Source organism: Petromyzon marinus, unplaced genomic scaffold, assembly GCF_048934315.1.
Source record: "Petromyzon marinus isolate PM22_M1 ecotype Great Lakes invasive population unplaced genomic scaffold, UKy_Petmar_22M1.pri1.0 PM_G_Scaffold_24, whole genome shotgun sequence".
Lineage (NCBI taxonomy): Eukaryota > Metazoa > Chordata > Hyperoartia > Petromyzontiformes > Petromyzontidae > Petromyzon > Petromyzon marinus.
Window position 1 is genome coordinate 228,930 of NW_027422806.1, and position 9,009 is coordinate 237,938.

At 45.9% G+C, this 9,009-nt stretch overlaps 1 long non-coding RNA gene across 2 annotated transcripts; it reads right to left on the minus strand.

The window, feature by feature from the left end:
• Positions 1-3,152: 3,152 nt before the first annotated feature.
• On the minus strand, positions 3,153-5,806 carry LOC142913296 (uncharacterized). 2 transcript variants are annotated; one of them, XR_012934604.1, is made up of 3 exons: positions 5,635-5,806; positions 4,654-4,792; positions 3,153-3,489 (listed from the first exon to the last, which is right to left on the minus strand). It is a non-coding gene; the product is annotated as an uncharacterized LOC142913296 (long non-coding RNA). The 2 variants fall into 2 exon arrangements; XR_012934603.1 differs by having other exon boundaries at positions 4,659-4,792; positions 5,635-5,805.
• Positions 5,807-9,009: the final 3,203 nt, after the last annotated feature.

Consider the following 9,009-nt stretch of genomic DNA (forward strand, 5'->3'; position numbering starts at 1 on the left):
ACGTCACAGAGTTGGAGTTTAAGTTGATTAAGATTAATTTTCCATTGCTCCCTCCCTTGGGTGCGTGGGTTCAGCAACGTGGACATTATTGTGTATACACTGTGTGTACACTGTGTGTGTACACTATGTGTGTGTACACTGTGTCACTATGTGTGTCACTGTGCGTCACTGTGTGTGTACACTGTGTGTGTACACTGTGTGTGTACAGTGTGTGTATGTACACTGTGTGTACGTATATACATTGTGTGTACACTGTGTGTGTGTACACTGTGTGTGTGTACACTGTGTGTCACTGTGTATACACTGCGTGTGTATACACTGTGTGTACACTGCGTGTGTGTACACTGTGTGTATACACTGTGTGTGTCACTGTGTGTATACACTGTGTGTGTCACTGTGTGTCACTGTGTGTCGCTGTGTGTGTCACTGTGTGTCACTGTGTGTGTCACTGTGTCACTGTGTGTGTGTGTCACTGTGCCTGGCACAAGCGTCGTGGTGACGTCACCGCCACTTAGTGGTGAATGGCGGTTGTTATGTCACTGTGTCACTGTGTGTATGTCACTGTGTCACTGTGTGTACACTGTGTGTGTACACTGTGTGTCACTGTGTCACTGTGTGTGTGTGTCACTGTGTGTGCACACTGTGTCACTGTGCGTGTACTGTGTGTGTGTACACTGTGTATACACTGTGTCACTGTGTGTGTACACTGTGTGTGTACACTATGTGTATACACTGTGTGTCACTGTGTGTCGCTTTGTGTGTCACTGTGTCACTGTGTGTGCCACTGTGCCTGGCACAAGCGTCGTGGTGACGTCACCGCCACTTAGTGGCGAATGGCGGTTGTTGTTGTGTCACTGTGTGTCACTGAGTGTGTACACAGTTTACACTGTGTGTCACTGTGTGTACACTGTGACAGTGTGTACACTGCGTGTGCACACTGTGTCACTGTGTGTGTGTGTACACTGTGTGTGTGTCACTGTGTGTGTACACTGTAGTACACTGTGTATACACTGTGTATGTACCCTGTTTGTGTCCACATTGAACCAAACCCCCGGCAAGGCCATCTACTTAATGACGAGAGAAAATTCACACGAAATGTCCTTTTCAATGGAGTCATCCAGATGTAAATTGATACAAGCTTTTAATGAAGAAATAAAATCATCTAATTCAAAACACAACACAATTCAAAGATGTTTCATTTTAAAACTTCAAAACCGAGCATGGGGTACTTGCGTGAATGCGTCCTTCGTGTGCAAATGTTGTGACTTTCCTGGCCTGAAGGCCGTCAATGTGTTGGACTATTATTGGTGCACAGCGTCTCAACAACAGCAGTGGGGTTTGCTTCAACCGATGGTTACCAACATCCAGACATGAATCAGCAAGGAGCATTTCTAGTCCCAGTTAGACAAACTCTAAGTCAACACGTTAAGACAAAACTACAATTCGTGTTGTAGAGAATGTACCTCCTCCTATACGTGTAACTTTCAAGCGGTATGCCTTGTAACTGATGAATGATCCGAGCGTGCTCCCTATTTCAATGACGATGAGTTGCTCCAGAGGCAGACGCTTCGTGAAACACAAAAGTACCCTTTGACCTGTATCACAAGAACAACGGGTCTCACCCGAGTTCTCTGTACAGGTTACTTCCAAAACACACACACACACTTTGTCCTAACTTCACTTATTCAATGTTTGACCCTCAGACAAAATGTTACATTTACGCGCACAATCAGACAAGTATTCATTCTAAATCATTGACGGGCATATTAACAACATTGAATTACTGCAGCGAAATTGACTGCATCACGTTAAATCGTATTAACAAGAAGTTATTTTACAAATACGCACCGTCTACTTAACCGTGTATGTACACCGTACTATTGTTGCGTCATTCAAAACGAGTAGGCCGTTGCATGCTGGCGTCTGGGTCAAAATGTAGCAAATTCTAAACATTACGCTACAAATAATAGATCACGGCGTTTCGATGGCAACACAAGCAATCGTCATCAGGTGGGACAAGCACAGCAGCAAGAAGAAGAAACTGCTGGAGTAGGCGCCTACTACTTCAGCAGTTTCTCTTGCTGTGGTTGTCCCACCTGATGACGATTGCTTGTGTTGTGATCTAAACGCCGTGATCTGTTGTTTCTACCCACGTGGTGACTTTACCGAAATAACTCAAGAGTGTGGATTCCTGCAGTCACGACAGCTTCGAATCAAGATTACCTACAAACAACACAACTGAGATGACGCATCAATCATCACCCCCTACTGACAGGCTCTTGTCCACATGCAGGCCGGTGCAGGGCCACCACCTTGTACCACACAGGGGCAGCTGCTACTTGGGGATGCTCTTCGAGTGTTTCAGACGAGGTACGACACGAAACTTTGAGTTGCTGAGGCGATAAAGCAAGCACCGTGTAAATGCAATTGTTATAACATAGTGAATGCTTGGGAGCTTATTGTCTCTCGCTCCTGGTTACAGATCTACCCAACCCATGGGCCCACAAAGTGTTCCAACTTCACGTTCTTGTCATTAAAGGCCCGTGACAAAGGTGCATCTATTGTAGTGACATCGTCTCTGGCTTACACATCTACCGGGTCTCCACTTGACTTTGGATTGTCTAGGAGGAAGTCCACCCACACCTCCACTTCCACAAACTGCTGGGAGTTGCCTCGCTCTGCCTCAGTCAGAATTCTCCTCCTGCTTCACGTTACCTCCATCGATGTGAAGGTCCCATTTTGGAGTTGAATCTTCATCTTCACATTTCACCTTCACTTCTTCCCTCTTCACCATCACTTCTTCACATTTCACCTCGATACCTTTAAAAGTGTCCAAGCTGGGATTTTCTTCCGGTTCGTGTTTCATGAGGGATGGGCTCATTGCGGCACTTTGACTTTCACAAGCTGATTTCAGACTGCACTCGTTGTGGATCTTCTGATGCTTCTGTGTTCTCTGGTGTGTTTTAAGAGCAGATGACTGTGAAAATGCCTTCCCACACACACTGCACTTGAAGGGTTTCTCTCCCGTGTGTGTTCTCTGGTGTGTTTTAAGAGTAGATGACTGTGAAAATGTCTTCCCACACACACTGCACCTGAAGGGTTTCTCTCCCGTGTGTGTTCTCTGGTGTGTTTTAAGAGCAGATGACTGTGAAAATGTCTTCCCACACACACTGCACCTGAAGGGTTTCTCTCCTGTGTGTGTTCTCTGGTGTGTTTTAAGAGCAGATGGCTGTGAAAATGTCTTCCCACACACACTGCACTTAAAGGGTTTCTCTCCTGTGTGTGTTCTCTGGTGGGTCTCAAGAACTGATGACCTTGCAAATGCCTTGTCACACACAGTGCACTTGAAGGATTTCTCTTCTGTGCGAGTTCTCTGGTGCTGTGTCAAATTTCCAGTCCGATCCGTGCTGTATGCACGCTGGTCACATTGTTGACTTGTCGTACCGAGCTGCTGCGCTGACTGCCTTTGCTCCATTAGACCAGCGTCAGCTGCAGACAGAAAATAATAATATCCACACCATCTACACGTCAGTAACGAGCCATGGAGGAATGAATATATACAGTCACACGTGACTTACGCGTCTATATTCATTCATATATTCATGACTAGCTGTACTACCCGGTTTCGCCCGGGACTTGGATCCACCACGTCCGGCCGCCTTTGTCTCCCCAGTGGCAATGTTCACACCACAAGTTACTCGTTTGAGGCTGAGTCGACCTAGGAGAGGCCCAGAAGCGGTTCAAATAATCGTCGCCGGTGGTGGCCGTGAGCGGGAATCGAACTCGGGTCACCGGGTTCGTAGCGCGGCGTAGCGCTGACCACTACACTACAATGCGTTACGCTTACACACACACACAGACACACAGACACACACACAGACACACACACAGACACACAAAAGATAAAACAAAGATCCCCCATGTAGCCTTAACAGACTGTAGGGGCAAGTGCTGTTAGCGAGCACCTATGAAGGCCGGAACGGTACACGAGGGGGTGGGTGGCCAGCACCACGCCCGACCGCCTTTGTCTCCCTAGTGGCGACGTTTACACACCGCACCAGATACTCATTTGAGGCTGAGTCGACCTAGGGGAGGCCCGGGACCGGTTCAGCTAATCGTCACTGGTGTTGGCCATGAGCGGGAATCGAACCCGTGTCGCCGGGTTCATAGCGCAGCGCGCTAACCGCTACACTATCGCTCCCCACAACACACAAAAAAAACACACAGACACACACACACAGACAGACACACACAGACACACACACAGACACACACACAGACACACACACAGACAACGCTAACCACTACACTACAACGCGTTACGCTTCCACGTGCGAGGGTCACGTGACAGATTTGACGTCACAGCTCACTTGCCGTGCAAAAAATCTATACATTATTGAGCTCTCCCCCCCAAAAACACAAAAGTGTATTTGTATAATGTTTGCACGGTGTACAGTCTGGAAAGTACCCACATGGCAAATTTCCAGTTTGTTGCATGTCGGGAAGTACGCTAAACATTTTGAACAGACAACACACACAATCACAACTTTGCATATTTTTATATATATGGAGGTAAACAGTAGGAGCCAATTTGTTAATCCATTGCCGGACCAGGGTCTCCCCACACCGCCCCGGGTCGTGATTTGACCATACTTCACCACGCTCGTCCGTGTGGCGGCTTGGTGGAGGAGGGTAGCGCAGACGTGGGAGCGTAGTGACATTGTACTCTACAATGGATGTTGCCCCCACCGCTCCTATGCCGCTCACCAACGTTGCACAGTCCCGCAGCCGCCTAAAACAACAACAACAACAAAGTCCCATCACAAGGGAGAAACACACAAATAGAGATTCACTTCGAGTACACTCACCACCACGTAGCTGTCAACCCACTATCAATCAGTGCCCCTACCTTATTACAGATCAATTCAGACCGTATCGGCCACCACGTGTCTTTATACATATCAACGTTCGTCCTACGAAGTCCCATCACAATGTAGAAACACAAACAGACAATATTATGTTACCAAAGCATGTTTTTTTGCCCGTATTGAAATGGCTGTACCCCGTATGGGCGTGAAAACTCAATGTCTCTGTACAAGAATACGGGGTAAACCGTACGTGTTATGATGACAGCTGTGATGCATCAAGAGATAACTTGACCCGTGGTTGTGTTACCTCGTTTAACCAATGGCTTCAAACTCGCGTGGAACAGCCCGAAACCCACAGCATGAGGACAAACACAAAGACGGGTATATCACGAGAGAAAAACCCCCTACATATTTACCAATAACACTGCCCTTAAAAGTAAATACTGTAGTGCATAATCGGGCAATGGCCCTTTTTCATAACGCCTCTGTTACCGACGATTGTATTTAAGCCTTTCTTCTTACGACTGCTGCCTGTGTATCTTACTGTGAAAACAGTTCCACAAAGCATGTATAAATGTTTATTTTCTTTGGGACAGACTAGGCCCGAGACGCCAGGGAGGGCCTGAATGGCCTGGATTGCCTACCGAGGAGGAGACGCCTTCCCCGGCGGGGAGCAACCACAGCCTGCGGTGTCACCGCCGCAACGGGGGTCACACAACACCGGATTTTTTTTCGTAAAAATTTTAAAACCAAAACACCCACTTACCGGTTCGCGTGAGTTCAATCCTGCTCAGAGTTTTAAGGGGCGAGGGGAATTGTTCGTGCAAGTTTAGGGGTGGGGGTGGGGAGTCGTTATGTTCCGAACAGTTTAGAAGCGTCCTGGGAGCCGCGCTTGAGGCGTCAGCCATTGGCACTTGGAAGCTACCACTCCCAGCCAAGGGTTGACGCTCAAACTATCAATCTTATACTTTCACTTCCATCGCATAATTTGAATCGTATTTACTCAAACAATATATGCTGAATGATCTACTGTGATAGTCACGGTCGCTCTGTCATTGTATTGCTGTTGTAGATGTATATATTTTTATATTTTAAAAAAATATTACCGCGTCTGCGACCCCCCCCCCCTATTTAAAGCGGTAAGTTGGTTCGTTCCAAATGATGACGTTCACACAACGCGATCAAAGCTGGGAACGCTCTTGCAGAATTGTACAACATTTAACTCCGACAGTTATCGCGATATGGCGACACTACGATATTACCTAATCATATCCAACATAAGCGTATTGTACAATTTGTTTCCACACGGCACGTGCACACACTCAAAGCACTTGCAATTCAAATTACTATTTAAAGCTTTCGTGACTGCAGGGATTCATCTTCTTGGTTATTTCGGTAAAGTCACCACGTAGAATGGAAACAATAAAATAAAAAAATATTTTGATCCCCTGCTGATTTTGTACGTTTGCCCACTGACAAAGAAATGATCAGTCTATAATTTTAATGGTAGATTTATTTGAACAGTGAGAGACAGAATAACAACAAAAATCCAGAGAAACGCATGTCAAAAATGTTATAAATTGATTTGCATTTTAATGAGTGAAATGAGTATTTGACCCATCAGAAAGATTTCTGGCTCCCAGGTGTCTATGTGTACAGTGTGTGTGTGTACACTGTTTGTATACACTGTGTGTGTACACTGTGTGTGTGTACACTGTGTGTACATTGTGTATACACTGTGTGTGTACACTGTGTGTGTACACTATGTGTATACACTGTGTGTGTGTACACTGTGTGTGTACGCTGTGTGTGTGTATACTATGTGTATACACTGTGTGTGTGTACACTGCGTATGTGTACACTGTGCGTATAAATTGTGTGTGTACACTGTGTGTGTACACTGTGTGTGTGTACACTGTGTGTGTACATTGTGTGTGTACACTGTGTGTGTACATTGTGTGTGTGTACACTGTGTACAGACACTGTGTGTATACACTGTGTGTGTGTACACTGCGTATGTGTACACTGTGTGTGTACAGTGTGTGTACACTGCGTATGTGTACACTGTGTGTGTGTACAGTGTGTGTACACTGTGTGTGTACATTGTGTGTGTACATTGTGTGTGTGTACACTGTGTGTGTGTACACTGTATACACTGTGTGTGTGTACACTGTGTATACCCTGTGTGTCACTGTGTGTACACTGTGTGTGTGTATATATACACTGTGTGTACCCTGTGTGTGTACACTGTATGTACACCGTGTGTACACTGTGTGTGTACACTGTGTATACCCTGTGTGTGTGTACACTGTGTGTGTACACTGTGTGCGTGTACACTGTGTGTGTGTACACTTTGTGTGTGTACACTGTTTGTGTTCGCATTGAACCGAACCCCCGGCAAGGCTGTCTACTTAATGACGACAGAAAATTCACAAGAAATGTCCTTTTCAATGAAGTCTTCCAGATGTAAATTGATACAAGCTTTTAATGAAGAAATAAAAATCATCTAATTCAAAACACAACACAATTCAAAGATGTTTCATTTTAAAACTTAAAAACGGAGCATGGGGTACTTGCGTGAATGCGTCCTTCGTGTGCAAATGTTGTGACTTTCCTGGCCTGAAGGCCGTCAATGTGTTGGTCCCTTATTGGTGCACAGCGTCTCAACAACAGCAGTGGGGTTTGCTTCAACCGATAGGTACGAACATCCAGACGTTAATCAGCAAGGAGCATTTCTAGTCCCAGTTAGACAAAATCTACGTCAACACGTAAGACAAAACTACAATTCGTGTTGTAGAGAATGTACCTCCTCCTATACGTGTAACTTTCAAGTGGTATGCCTTGTAACTGATGAATGATCCGAGCGTGCTCCATATTTCAAAGACGATGAGTTGCTCCAGAAGCAGACGCTTCGTGAAACACAAAAGTACCCTTTGACCTGTATCACAAGAACAACGGGTCTCACCTGAGTTCTCTGTACAGGTTACTTCCAAAACACACACACACACACTTTGTCCTAACATCACTTATTCAATGTGTGACCCTCAGACAAAATGTTACATGCACGCGCACAATCAGACACGGTATTCATTCTAAATCATTGACGGGCATTTTAACAACATTGAATTACTGCAGCGAAATTGACTGCATCACGTTACATCGTATTAACAAGAAGCTTTTAAAAAAAGTTGCACAGTCTGCTTCACAGTGTAAAACATACTATTGTGTTATTCAAAACGAGTAGGCCATTGCATGCTGGCATCTGAGTGAAAATTTAGCAAATTCTAAACATTACCTACAAACTACACAACTGAGATGACGCATCAATCATCGCCCCCTACTGACAGGCTCTTGTCCACATGCAGGCCGGTGCAGGGCCACCACCTTGTACCACACAGGGGCAGCTGCTACTTGGGGATGCTCTTCGAGTGTTTCAGACGAGGTACGACACAAAACTCCGAGTTGCCGAGGCGATAAAGCTCTTACCCTGCAGGTTGAACCAAGGAACTGAGTGTCCATCTTCACGTTCTTGTCATTAAAGGCCTGTGACAAAGGTGCATCTATTGGAGCGACATCATCTCAAGCTTACACATCTACCGGGTCTCCACTTGACTTTGTATTGTCTAGGAAGTCCACCCACACCTCCACTTCCACAAACTGCTGGGAGTTGCCTCGCTCTGCCTCACAGAATTCACCTCCTGCTTCACGTTGCCTCCATCGATATGAAGATCCCATTTTGGAGTTGAATCTTCATCTTCACATTTTACCTTCACTTCTTCGCTCTTCACCATCACCTCTTCACATTTCACCTCGATACCTTTAAGTGTCAAAGCTGGGATTTTCCTCCGATTCTTGTTTCATGAGGGATGGGCTCATTGCGGCACTTTGACTTTCACAAGCTGATTTCAGACTCCACTCCTTGCAGATCTTCCGATGCTTCTGTGTTCTCTGGTGTACTTGAAGATTTGATGAAGTTGCAAACATCTGCCTGCACAGAGTACACTTGAAGGGTTTCTCTCCCGTGTGTGTTCTCTGGTGTACTATAAGAGCAGCTGACTGTGCAAACGCCTTCCCGCACACACTGCACTTGAAGGGTTTCTCTCCCGTGTGTGTTCTCTGGTGTGTTACAAGAGCAACCGAC